The sequence below is a fragment of the Hevea brasiliensis genome, chromosome 13, assembly GCF_030052815.1.
Source record: "Hevea brasiliensis isolate MT/VB/25A 57/8 chromosome 13, ASM3005281v1, whole genome shotgun sequence".
In the NCBI taxonomy this organism is placed as follows: domain Eukaryota; kingdom Viridiplantae; phylum Streptophyta; class Magnoliopsida; order Malpighiales; family Euphorbiaceae; genus Hevea; species Hevea brasiliensis.
This window is the reverse complement of record NC_079505.1, coordinates 34,603,222-34,617,348: the sequence shown is the minus strand read 5'-3', so window position 1 is coordinate 34,617,348 and position 14,127 is coordinate 34,603,222.

The window sequence follows — 14,127 nt, the reverse complement described above, 5'->3', positions numbered from 1 at the left end:
TCCAAATTCTGACCATAACCTAGTCAAATTGCCAACCAAACTTAGGTTACCAGATCTGGCAGAACTAGTTTTGCCCAAAATTTTGGATTCTGTCCAATCCGGCCAGTTATGCTGTTTAGGCTATAACTTGAGCTACAAAACTCCAAATGGAGTGATTCAAAAAAGGAAATGTAACTAGATAAAGTAAGGAACAACTTTCATGAAAACAACTTTGCCAAATTCCTACTGTAAAAATGACCAATGGAATAGTAAACACAAGGCTTAAAATCTGAAAATTTTGAACAACTAACATTAAGCTTAGAAATGGTATTGGCAACCAATACCAACAACTTTAGAATGCAAAATGCGGTATGTTGGGAGTATTAGAGACAATGTACCTATTGTCTATGCAAAAGTCAACATTTTATTTGACTAATGAAATGAATAGTAACACCTAAACTTAAATTTCAAGAATTGTAAAGTTTAAAAGTGTAACATGCCCTAGTACACCTAGCAAGATTGGTTTGGATAGGTTGGCATGCCAATAGGGTTCAGTTAGTAGTATTGCACATGGCATTATGCCATTCTGTGATTTTATGGCCTTTAGCCATTCTCACATTGTGTTGAGACTTGGCCTTGTGCCTAATGTTAGTACAGCTTATTAGCTGTTTTGTTGCACGCCGAGAGACACATATGTGACCGATCGTGTGACGGCCCGAGGTACTTGATATTCAGTGCCAGTTTACCCATTTATCTGGTCTAGTCATCCAGTATAGGTTACTTGGGCAACCAAAAATGAAAGTTGATAAATTTAATGAAATAATGAATATAACAAGTACCAAATTAAATACGACTACCAATAATTATCAAAAATTTGTCTGCATGAGACATCAATACACTCACTGCATATTTATTTCCTTTTAGTTCTTTTTATTTTATTATTGGCACCACTAAGCGTTATTGCTTAGCGCATTACTTTTTGCCTCACGTAGGTTATAGAGAGACAAACAGAGAGCCCAACAAACCACAGACTGGGTGAGGTCACAGATCTGCCTAGAGTCAGAGTCACCTCTCATCTACAGTGCATCAGTGGTAGGACCTTTAGGTCCCTTTTGAAATTATGTTTTGCATTTTGTAATAGGTAGTAGCTTGTGATTTGCAAATTATGAATTCATGTAAATAGTAAATTTATGTAATCATATGTTAATGTGCATATTTTGAAGAATTTTCTTAATTAATATAATTTAAGAATATCTTCATGAAATTTTAGTTGATTTTGAATTTGAATAAAATTGTGGATTAATGTTGAGAACTTGAAATGATTACTAATGTTGAGACCATGTTGATGGTTATTGGAGTTTGAGAATGATTAGAAATGATTATTGGAAGTGTTTTTCACAGGTTCCGAAGAACTGTTTTCTCCATTTTTAGCCAATAATCTGCCGGATTTTTTATAAAATTTTCGGAACCTCAAATAAATTATAATTTCAATAAATGACTTAAATGAATTATATTTCATAAATTGTACTTCATAACTATGAAAAAAAAATAAATTAGGAAGAATAAAAAAATGATTGAATTAAAATAGGGTATTCCGGTATATTGCGTGGCATATCTTGCTCGGCTACACTATAAACGGGTAAGGGGTGTCACATTTAGTAGTATCCGAGCACAGTTTAGGCATTTCTGGGCCTAGATCGAGTCCATACCATGCATTGCATTTGTAAGAGTCGAGGTGACACTAATGCAGATCTGTTTGTCTTTGTTATTTTGAATAGGATATGGACCCTACATCACAGAGGGCAGTTGAGGAGGAAGTGGAGAGTCATGCTCCACCTGTAGCAGCTGAGAGTGGCGGTAGGGGAGAATCTGCTTCGCCAGCTCAAGTAGAGCCTGCTCAACCTCCATAGGCCATGTTCTAGCAAATGGCCGAATTCTTCAGACAAATGGCTAGGGTAATGCCACCACCACCACCACCTCCACAGCAGAAATCACATCTAGAAAGACTTAGAAAATTTGGAGTAGTGGATTTCTTTGGCAAGAGAGAAGATGATTCTGTTTCAGCCGAAAATTGGTTGAACAGAACTGGTAGAGTTTTAAAACAACTGCACTGCACTCCTAAACAAAATCTAGAAGCTGTTGTATCTCTGTTGCAAGATGATGCCTACCAATGGTGGGATACAGTGTCTAGTGAAGTGCAACCAGAAGTAATAACTTGGGACTTCTTCCTCTCAGAATTCAAGAAGAAATATATGGGTAGTGCATACCTAGAAGAGAGAAGAAAAGAGTTCATTAATCTGAGGCAGAGACAGCTGACAGTGGCAGAATATGGAAAAGAATTTGTCAGACTAAGCCGTTATGGAAGGGAGATAGTCCCTAATGAAGCCGAGAGGTGTAAAAGATTTGAAGAGGGATAAAATGACAACATAAAGACCATGATTACTACCTTGGGAATCACAGACTTGACCACATTAGTGGAAACTGCTATAAAAGTTGAAAAGGTTAGATTAAGTGAGCAGACCAGAAGAGAGAGACAGCAGAAGAGGGGCCCGGGTCAGTCTAGCTCATCTCCAGCACCTGGGAAGAAGTTCAAAGGCCCACCTGCACAGAGTTCAGGTCACCCACAAGGTCAGGGTCAATCCCAGAGGCCCAGGCCACAGTTCACCCCTAGGAGAGGTCAGTCCACACCATCAGTGGGCAGCTTTCCAGGGACGGGGTTTAGGGGACCAGCCCCAGCATATTCTGCATGTCTGCATTGCCTGAAGTGGCATAAGGGGGAGTGTTGGAGAGTGACTGGTGCCTACTTAAGGTGTGGGTCGACAGAGCATCAGCTGAGGAACTGTCCACGCAGAACTACTACAGCTGCTCCAACACAAGCAGACAGACCTGCTCCTGCACCACAAAGGGGTAGGAAATCTGGTAAATCTGAGGCAGTGGGACCATTATAGAGGCCTGCATCTGAGCCAACAGAGAGGCCTGATGGCAGACCACCTGCTAGAGCCTATGCCATAAGAGCTCAGGAGGAGCAAGATGCCCCAGACGTCATCAGAGGTACATTCTCCCTCTACAATACATTTGTGCATGCATTGGTGGATCCAGGATCCACTCATTATACATCTGCATCAACTTACCAGTAGAAAGGGGGACACTAGTAGGGGAGAGTGACGAAGACATTCTGATCACTAATCCATTGGGCCACAGTGTAATGGTGAACAAAGTGTACAAAGGTTGCCCGTTAAGGATTCAGGGGTATGAATTCTTGGCAGACCTGATTGAGTTACCTTTCCATGAGTTTGACGTGATTTTGGTAATGGACTGGTTATCACGTCATCAGGCAATGGTTAATTGTAATTTGAAGAGAATTTCTTTGAAAACTCTTGAGGGTAATGAGATCACAGTTGTGGGGGAAAGGACAGATTTCTTATCTAATGTCATCTCAGCTACAGTTGCAAGAAAACTGATGAGAAAAAGCTGTGAAGCCTACTTAGCACATGTGGTGGATACTAGGCAAGTTAAGCTAGATCTGTGTGACATACCCACAGTAAGAGACTTCCCAGATGTGTTCCCTGAAGAATTGCCTGGTTTGCCACTAGAAAGGGAAGTTGAATTTGCTATTGAGATACTGCCGGGTACAGCACCAATCTCTATTGCTCCTTATAGGATGGCACCCACAGAATTGAAAGAACTAAAAATCCAGTGATAGGACTTACTGGATAAGGGGTTTATACGCCCCAGTGTGTCACCATGGAGAGCTCCAGTGCTGTTTGTAAAGAAAAAGGATGGGACTTTAAGGTTATGCATCGATTACTGGCAGTTGAATAAAGTAACTGTGAAGAATAAATATCCGTTGCCTAGAATTGATGATCTGTTTGATCAGTTGAAAGCAGCAGGAGTATTTTCTAAATTTGATATGAGAACAGGGTATCATTAGTTAAGGGTGAAGGATGCAGATGTGCTAAAGACTACATTTAGGACCCGGTATGGGCATTATGAGTTCCTAATAATGCCCTTTGACTTAACAAATGCACCAGCACCATTCATGGACCTTATGAACTGTATTTTCCATCCATACCTAGATCGGTTCATAGTGGTCATTATTGATGATATTTTAGTGTATTCCAAGACCAGGGAAGAACATGATGAGCATTTAAGGATTATTCTACAAACCCTGAGAGAAAAGAAGTTGTATACTAAGTTGTCCAACTGTGACTTCTGGTTGAATGAGATTGCATTCCTTGGACACATAGTATCAGCTGATGGGATTAGAGTGGATCCTAAGAAAATAGAAGCAGTGATGGAATGGAAGCCTCCCAGGAATACAACTGAGGCCAGAAGTTTCTTTGGGCTAGCTGGGTGTTACAGAAGATTTGTGAAGGGATTTTCCTTAATAGCTGCTCCAATGACCAAGTTGTTACACAAGAATGTCAGATTTGACTGGAATGATAAGTGTCAGACCAGTTTTGAGAAGTTGAAGGCTATATTGATAGAGGCACCAGTGTTAACACAACCAGTGTCGGGAAAGGACTTTGTGGTCTACAGTGATGCCTCTCATAATGGGTTAGGGTGTGTATTGATGCAAGAGGGGAAGGTGGTCGCTTATGCTTCTAGGCAGCTAAGGCCACATGAATAGAATTACCCTACCCATGATCTAGAACTTGTAGCAATTACCTTTGCACTAAAGATATGGAGGCACTACTTGTATGGTGAAAAGTGCTACATTTACACAGACCACAAAAGTCTGAAATACTTGCCAACCCAGAAGGAGCTCAACCTTAGATAGAGGCGATGGATTGAGTTCCTGAAGGACTATGATTGTGTAATTGACTACCATCCTGGGAAGGCAAATGTAGTTGCAGATGCTTTGAGTCAAAAATCCATCACAGCTTTGAGATCATTGAATGCCCGTCAATCCTTGGCTCGAGATGGAGCTATTTTGGCTGAGTTACAAGTGAGACCAAACCTGCTATAGCAGATTTTATATGGGCAAAAGGTAGATGAGAAATTAATGACTACTGTGAGTAAAATCTTAGAAGGGAAAGCAACTGACTATGAGGTGAAAGCAGATGGGTGTCTGTACTACAAAGTAAGAGTGTGTGTACCAGATGATGGGGAATTGAATGCCAGTTTTCTAAAAGAGGCACACACTAGTGTTATGCTATGCACCTAGGAAGTACAAAAATGTATCATGATCTAAAGCTTCAGTATTGGTGGCCTGGTATGAAGAAGGACATAGCTGACTATGTGACTAAATGCTTGACATGTCAGCAAGTCCAGGCAGAACATTAAGTTCCATCAGGTTTGCTATAACCTATAACCATACCTCAATGGAAATGGGATCGAATCACCATGGATTTTGTAAATGGTCTACCTCTCACCCAGAAGAAGTATGATGCAGTATGGGTGATAGTAGATAGATTGACGAAGTCAGCACACTTTCTGCCAGTTAGGACTGACTACTCACTGGACAAGTTAGCATAATTGTATATCAGTGAGATAGTTAGAATGCATGAATTCAACTTTCCATCATATCTGATCGAGACACAAGGTTTACATCGAGATTTTGGAAGAAGTTGCATGAATCCTTGGATACACAACTCCACTTCAGCACAGCTTTCCATCCTCAGACGGATGGGCAATTAGAAAGAGTAATCCAGGTCCTTGAGGAATGCTAAGGAGTTGTGTCATTGAGTTTGAGGGAAGTTGGGATAGATACCTCCCACTAGCAAAATTTGCATACAATAATAGCTACCAAGCTAGCATCCAAATGGCCCCATATGAAGCACTGTATGGGAGGAAATGTAGAACTCCAGTATGCTGGACTGAATTGGGTGAAGATAAACTGGTAGGGCCAGACCTGGTGAAACAGACTGAGGAGAAGGTAAAGCTAATCAAAGCCAATCTGAAGGTTGCCTTAGACAGACAAAAATCTTATGCCGACCTGAAGAGAAAAGAAATAAAATATGCAGTGGGTGATAAAGTGTTCCTCAAGGTGTCGCCATGGAAGAAGGTATTAAGGTTTAGAAGAAAAGGTAAGTTAAGTGTAACACCCTCCAGGTAGCGACTCCGTACATTCTACTGTTCCGGTGACCAGTGTCGGTCCGGACAGCTAGAACGTCCGGAAAAATATTTAAACTAAAGTGAGGAACCATAATTAACTCAAATATTAATAAGAAAAATTTAGCAAAAATTTTAGAAATAAAATACAACTAAGTCAAATGAGCCGGTGCCCAAGCGATGGGTAACCTAGTGAGAAGTTGCGGTTCTCGCAACTAGGAGCCCTAGACTCAGGGGAAAATTTATAAAATAATTTTTGGGACTCCAGAGAAGGGTCATTGAGGTTTCTATGGCATTAGAATACCAAGAAAATATTTAGGAAAAATTTTCAATCGGTACAGACAATTTTGACCCGTTAAGCCAAACGGAGGGCATTTTGGTCATTTCGCCTTCAGAGGTGATTTTTGGCCGACTTGTCCAGTTGAGTAAATAATTATTATAACATAAAATATGAATAAACATTACTAAGAATTAAATTGAAATTGAGTAGTGATGAAAAGAAAAGAAAAATAAAAAAAAGGGCTCATTTATGACATAATGTGATGTCATTTAAAAAGCTCCACCCAATCATCATTTGACAAATAAATTAAAGGGACAAAAATGACATAAAATGGGACAAAAATAAAACCAATTCCAGCAGCTTCTTCCTCATTTCAGCTGTAGCTCTTCCTTTTCCAAAGCTTTCCACCATTGTTACTCCCTTTAAGCTTAAATTTCCTTAAAATCTCACCATATTTCCCATAATCATCTTCATAAAAACTGAATATCTACCCTAGCTAGAGTGCTTGGAAGTAAAAGGAAGCAAGAATCTTGAAGTTGGCAAGAAAGAGACTTGGCTAAATTAAGGTTAGTGCACCTATCTACTTAAAACCCTTATTTTCCATGTTAGGGACTTGAAATCAACATGAATTTGTGAATTAAATGAACCAAATTTGTGTGTATACCTACCATTAATTTCGGCAGCCCTAAGGAAGGAACAATGATGGAGTGTTTTTGATGGTTTTAATGGACTTAGAATGAATTAGAGATTGTATTTAAGGTGTATATACACATATATAATTAATGAAAGTGCTTAACTAGGTGTATAGGTGAATTAAAAGAGAAAATTAGGGTTTTGGGAATGAAAAATTGGACTTGGCTTAAGAAATGATTAATGGACATTCTAATGGTCAATTAGTGACCATTTGAGGCAAGTTAATCATAATTTGAACTGAACTAATGCATGGCAAAGTGAAATGTATAGGCTGCCTAGTGACAGCAGCAATGAGGCTGTGATTCCAGCCCACTTGGACAGCCATAACTTTGGCTGTGTAGGTTCAATTGGTGTTTGGCCAATTGGACATGAAACTAGACTTATAATGGCACATTTTTGCTAAAGAAACCATGCCCAAAAGACCAAAGCAAGAGGACCAAAAGTTGGCACCAATCCGGGTACCCTGCAAGCCAATTTTGCAGAATGACCAAATGAACAGTAACTGTTCATTTGGCCATAACTCACTGTAGAAATAGTCAATTGACCTGAAATCTTTACAGCAACAATTTAAGACATAGACAAACAACTTTCATGAAGAAACCTACCCCAAATTATGACCAGAACCTAACCCAAATGGCAGTCTCAGTCACTGTTTATGGTACTGTAGATTTGGTAATTCTGCTGTTTTTTCAATCCGGCCAGCTGTGGTTTTTAGACTATATCTGGAGCTACAAAACTCCAAATGGAGTGATTCAAAAAAAGAAATTCAACTAGACGAAATAAGGAACAACTTTCATGTTTACCATTTCCGCAAATTCCCACTGCAACAGTGCTTAATAGAACAGTAAATTTAGGCTTCAAAAACTGAAAAGTCTGCCCTCTTGGTTTTAAGTTTAGAAATGGTATGGGTGCTCAATTCCAACAAGTTTTAAATGTAAAATGTGGTACATTGGGAGTGTTAAAACCAATGTACCTATTTTTTTTATCAAAAAGTCAACATTTTTGTTGACCAATGAGGTGAATAGTGACACCAAAACTTGAAATTCAAAATTTGAAGAATTCAAAAGTATCAAATGCCCTAGTACACCTAACAAGATTGGTTTGGATAGTTTGGCATGCCAATAGGGTTCAGTTAGTAGTACTGCACATGGCAATATGCCATTCTGTGATTTCATGGCTTTTAGCCATTCTGACCTTGTATTGAGATGTGGCCTTGTGCCTAATATTATTCTGACTTGTTAGGCATTACATTTACTGGGAGATACATATGTGACCGATGGTGTGACGGCCCGAGGTACTTGATACCCAGTGCCAGTTTACCCGTTTATCCAGTCCAGTCGTCCAGTATAGGTTACTTAGGCAACCAAATGAATGAAAGTGGATAAAGTAATGATGTACAAATTCAAAACGAATAAAACATATACATTCACTACATATTTATTTTCTTGCTATTTCTTTTATTTTATTATTGCACCACTAAGCATTATTGCTTAGCGCGTTGCTTTTGCCACACGTAGGTTCTGGAGATACAGATCCTGAGCCCAGTAGACCGCTTGGGTGAGTCCATCCTCTGACTCTGCACAGTGTCCGGGTCACCTCAACTTCTACAGTGCATTGGTAGGACACTAGGTGTCATTTTGGTCTTTTGTAATTAAATTTTCATTTTCTCATATGTAGTTGAACTTATGAAATGTATTTTGATGATCATGTAAATAATGAGAATTGTGTTTATGAATGGAAAAGAGAATGTTTATTTGTGATTTATACTTGATTATTACATGCGATGAATGATTGAAAAATGTTGAGATTTTGATATTGGAGTTTGAGAGTGATGAGATATGAATATTGGAAGTGTTTTCAACAGGTTCCGAAGAATTATTTTCTCCATTTTTAGCCGGTACTCTGCCGGATTTTCTTTAAAATTTTCGGAACCTCAAATAATTTATAATTTCGATCAATGGCTCAAATATATTATATTTCACAAGTTATATTCAAAAGCATGATAAAAATTAATTAAGGTATATTAGAGTGTGCCGATACACCATGTGACATTGCTTACTTTGGTATACTGTACACGGGTATGGGGTGTCACATTAAGCCCTAGGTTCATTGGCCCATATGAAGTCATTGAACGTGTGGGTTCAGTGGCCTACAGGCTAGCTTTACCACCAAAGCTGGATAAGATCCATAATGTGTTCCACGTGTCTATGCTAAGAAGATACTGCTCAGATCCTTCACATGTCATCTCCATGGAAGAAATTAAAGTACAACTGGATTTGACATATGAAGAAGAACCCATACGGATCCTGGCTCGGGAAGTGAAAGAGTTGAGGAACAAGCAGATTCCACTGGTGAAAGTGCTTTGGAGGCATCACAACACCGATGAGGCAACTTGGGAAACTGAAGAGACGATGATGCAACAGTTCCTTCAACTGTTTGCATCAGGTAAATCTCGAGGATAAAATTTAAATTAGAGGGGAAGAGTTGTAACACCCTCCCTGTAGCAACTCCGTACATTCTACTGTTTCGGTGACCAGTGTCTGTCTGGGCAGCTAGAACGTCCAGAAAAATATTTAAATTGAAGTAAGGAACCATAATTAACTCAAATATTAACAAGAAAAATTTAGGAAAAATTTTAGAAATAAAATACAACCAAGTTAAATGAGCCGGTGCCCTAGCGATGGGTAACCTAGTGGGAAGTTGCAGTTCTCGCAACTAGGAGCCCAAGACCCGAGGGAAAATTCATAAAATAATTTTTGAGACTCTAGAGAAGGGTCATTGAGGTTTCTATGGTATTAGAATGCCAAGGAAATGCTTAGAAAAAATTTTCAATTAGTACAGACAATTTTGGTCTGTTAAGCCAAATGGAGGGCATTTTGGTCATTTCGCCTTCACAGGTGATTTTTGGCCGACTTTTCTAGTTATGTAAATAATTATTATGACACAAAATGTGAATAAATATTGCTAAAAATTAAATTGAAAATGAGTAGAGAAGAAAAGAAAAGAAAATGAGATAAAAGGCCAATTATGACAGCACTATGATGTCATTAAAAAAATCCCACCAATCATATTTAATCAACACTTAAATTAACTAATAAAAAGTGGATAAAGGATACAAAAAAATGAAAAAAAGCCAGCAGCCATCCTCACCCAAAAATCAGCCGTCCCTCTCCTCCATACCCATTCCACCATTAAAACCTTACCAAAGCTTCATAACTCACCAAATCTTTCCCCAAAATCCCAAACACCCTTCACAAAAATTAACCCCCACTTCAAGAGCAAGGTTTTGATTATCATAAAGTGAAGAAATTCCAAGGTTTATACAAGCCAATAAAGAGACCAAAGAGGTTAGTGCATGTTAATTACTTAATCTTGTTTATTTCTTAAAATTTAGTTTGAATATGAACAAATAATTAAGAAATTGAGATAACTCATGTGTGAAATTGAGAATGGAATTTTGACTAGCTTTATAGGAGTGGTAGTTGACGGTTTTGATGGATTTAAAATGGCTTAGAAATGGTGTTGATGTGTAGACATAAATTTGAAGTGGATTAGTATGCCTAATTGACATATGTTGTGTGAACCTTGAATTGGAGCTAGGGTTTGGACACAAAAACTTGGATCTTGTACATGTGTTATTGAATGAAAGTTTAAATGGTCAATTAATGACCATTTGGCTGTGTGTGATGAATAATTGAAGTGAGTTGTAGCTTGGGATTTGAGTTTGGCTGAGCTGCCTTGTGAGACCTGCAGGTCTAGATGTGAGTCCAGCCTGTTTGGGTAGCTATAACTTGGGTTGTGTAGGTTCAATTGGTGCAAGGCCAATTGGACATGAAACTAGACACATAATGGCATAACTTTGGTACAGAAACCTTGCCCAGAAAACTAAACTAAGTTGACCTAAAAATTGCCCTAATTCGGGTGACCTGCATTCTGCCTGGGCAAAATGACTAAATGAACAGTGTTTATTCATTTGGTCATAACTCAGTGTAGAAAGGTCCAATTGACCTAAAATTTTAGCAGCAGAAAGCTGAGACATAGACCTATAACTTTCATGAAGAACACAAATCCAAATTCTGACCATAACTTAGTCAAATTGCCAACCAAACTTACGTTACCAAATATGGCAGAACCAGTTTTGCTCAGAATTTTGGATTCTGTCCAATCTGGCCAGTTATGGTGTTATACCATGACTCCAGCTCAAATTGGGAATTTGTAACAGAGAGATTCTAGTGCATGGTAACATATGATTATAGGTTCATTTAAACTATACCTTATTACTAATTGGGTGGCTATGGCATGCTATGCTAGGTGTTAACCATAGTCTATGAGGTGTCTAAAATGATTTAGAGAAATCATGTATGATAAGAAAGAGTTCCGATGATATTAAGAGTTGATATTATATCTCATTGTCAATTAGTGATGAGCCTATTGAGTCACACACATACACAAGTAATAACCAAATTAAATGTGATTTAATTAATTAATTAAAGAGTTTAATTGATTAAATAAATAGGTTTGGTTTGCAATTAGATTGCAAAGTCCCTAGCATGGCTTGAAACCAAATCTAGGTTATTGGATGTATAGCATAAGTTAAATTTATATTTAAAGTGTTTAAATATGAATTTAATTATGAGAAATTAATTAATATAGATTAATTAATTAATTTATATTTGATGTAAATTGATTAGAAGAAGAGAAATAATTTTTTTGGGTTGAGAACTCAAAATTAAGGCACAAGGGTATTTTGGTCATTTCACAAGGTGACATGTGGCACCATGAGATGGTGACACATGGCACTACACATATGTAACACCCTTATTTGTATAGCCTGGTATATTTCACTGTTCCGGTGACCGGTGTCGGTCCGAACAATTAAGAGAATTATAACCACACTTAAGACAACTAGATAAGCCATAAATACAAATAATTGCGAAGTCGATTTAACTCAAATTTCGAACCGTAAAATGTGACACTACGGTCTTTAGGACCATTACAAACACAGTGGAAAAGAGAAAATCACGAAAAAGAATTGTTAAGCCAGTTAATTGATTAGGTCAGCGAGCCGGAAGAAATATTGAATTATTTACAAACCGGGTTGAACCGGCGAGGGGCAATTTGGTCAATTGACCCCGAGAGCTGACTCCTGACCAAACTGTCAAATAAAATCGAAGAAAATTTCGGAGTCGGGAATTAAATTAAAGAACTAATAGAAAAATAAATAAAAAAAAAGAAAATGAAAAAGTAAAGGGAGATGACATCATGCATGACATCATGCATGATGCCATAAATATAATAATTAATATATTTAATTAATTAGATATTTATGCTCTTCCATAAGATAAAAATACAAGAAAAGAAAGAAAAAAAAAAACCAAAAAGTTCTTCTTCCTTCCCTAAGTTGCCGCCCCACCTTTCACTAAGTCACCATGGAAGAAACTCCATTGAAGTTTGAGTTCAAGCTTCAAAATCCCTTCTAAACCTTACCTTGACCACAAATTAATCCATTAGAACTTGATAACTTCGCTTGAGAAGAGGATTGAGCTAGAAAGAAAGAAGGAAAGAGGAGTGGAATTGAATATTGAAATTCAAAGTTTAAGGTTAGTGAATTTAAATTGAAAATTTATGTTTAATATTTGTGTTCTTGGTGTAGGTAACTTAGATCTTAACTTAAAATTAAAAGAAAACAATTGTTGGGGGAGTAATATGGAATTTCATCCATCTAGGTTTAGGGTTTGATATGGATGATTTTGATGCAAATTATGAATTAGTTAAGTGTGATTGAGTGTGTGAAAACTAAATATGCATTTAGAATTCAACAAATGTAACAAATTAGTGAATTAGAGTTTGGACTTAGGGTTTAGAGACAAAAATGTGAGAAATTGGTAAATGATGTCTTTGACCTAGTTTGAAGTGAGAAATGGTCATTTGTGACCAAATGAAATGTGTTAGAAGTGTTTGAACCAAAAGCAAATTCGGATTCAATGTGGTGATGCTGCTGGTAGCAGGACCAAGTTTCATTTGAGGGACCAAAACTGATAATTTACAAGGCAATTGGTATGAGACCAATTGGGAATGAAAAAAGACATTAAATGACACAATTTTCATTCAGGAACCATGCCCAAAAAGTGACCAAAACCTAGTGAACAAATTGAATAAATCCGGAAAATCTCAGCCTGCCCTGTACAAACTGACTATTTGTTCATTTGGCCATAACTTGAGCTAGACAGGTAATGACCTGAAATTTTACCAATGGACAGATGAGATATAGACTTAAAACTTTCATGAAGAACACAAACCCAAATTATGCCATTAACCAAGTCATTTGGCCACCCAAAGTTGGTGACCTAAAACTGCCAGAACCAAAATTTGCCCAGAAATCTGGGTTAAGTCCAATCCGGCAGCCATGGTTCAAATGGCTATAACTTGAGCTACAAAACTCCAAATGGAGTGATTCAAAAAGGATAATTTAGTTAAGACAATGAGGAACATTTTCTACGAAGGAAGTTTTGCCAAATTCTAACAGAAAAATAACCAATGGAACAGTGCAACTTAAGACATTAGAACTGAAAATTTATCAAATTTTCCTAAAAGACTTAGAATTCGAATAAACAACCAAAACCAACAAATTTAATGACCAAAATGTGGTATGTGGGTGAAGTTGGAATTCCCATACCTATTAAGCCTTAGAAAGTCAACAATTTGACTTGAATAGTGTAGTGAATAGTAACCCAAAACACAAAAATTTAAGGAACGTCGAGTTTAACACATTAGAGCTAGGTAAAAGTGAAGTTAAATTTATTTTTATTTTTATGCTAAGTTATGGTACTAAAACACTATGAAATTGTGTGTTTCAGTTGAAAAGAACACCGGGAAAGAACCCGAGGAATCGAGTCATGGCCAAGAGGTGACTCGCTTAAGGTTTGTGCACAACAAACTTAAAATTCCTTGTTTCTACTTGACAATTCTTGAAATAAATGTTGTGAATAATTTTGATTGTTATGGCTTTGAAAAATATTATTTGAAAAATAGTGTGTTGCCTACTTTGTAAATGAAAAGTTTAGAATGAAATATGATTTGTGAATTGTATAAAATATTTGAATAACTTGATTTAAATTGTT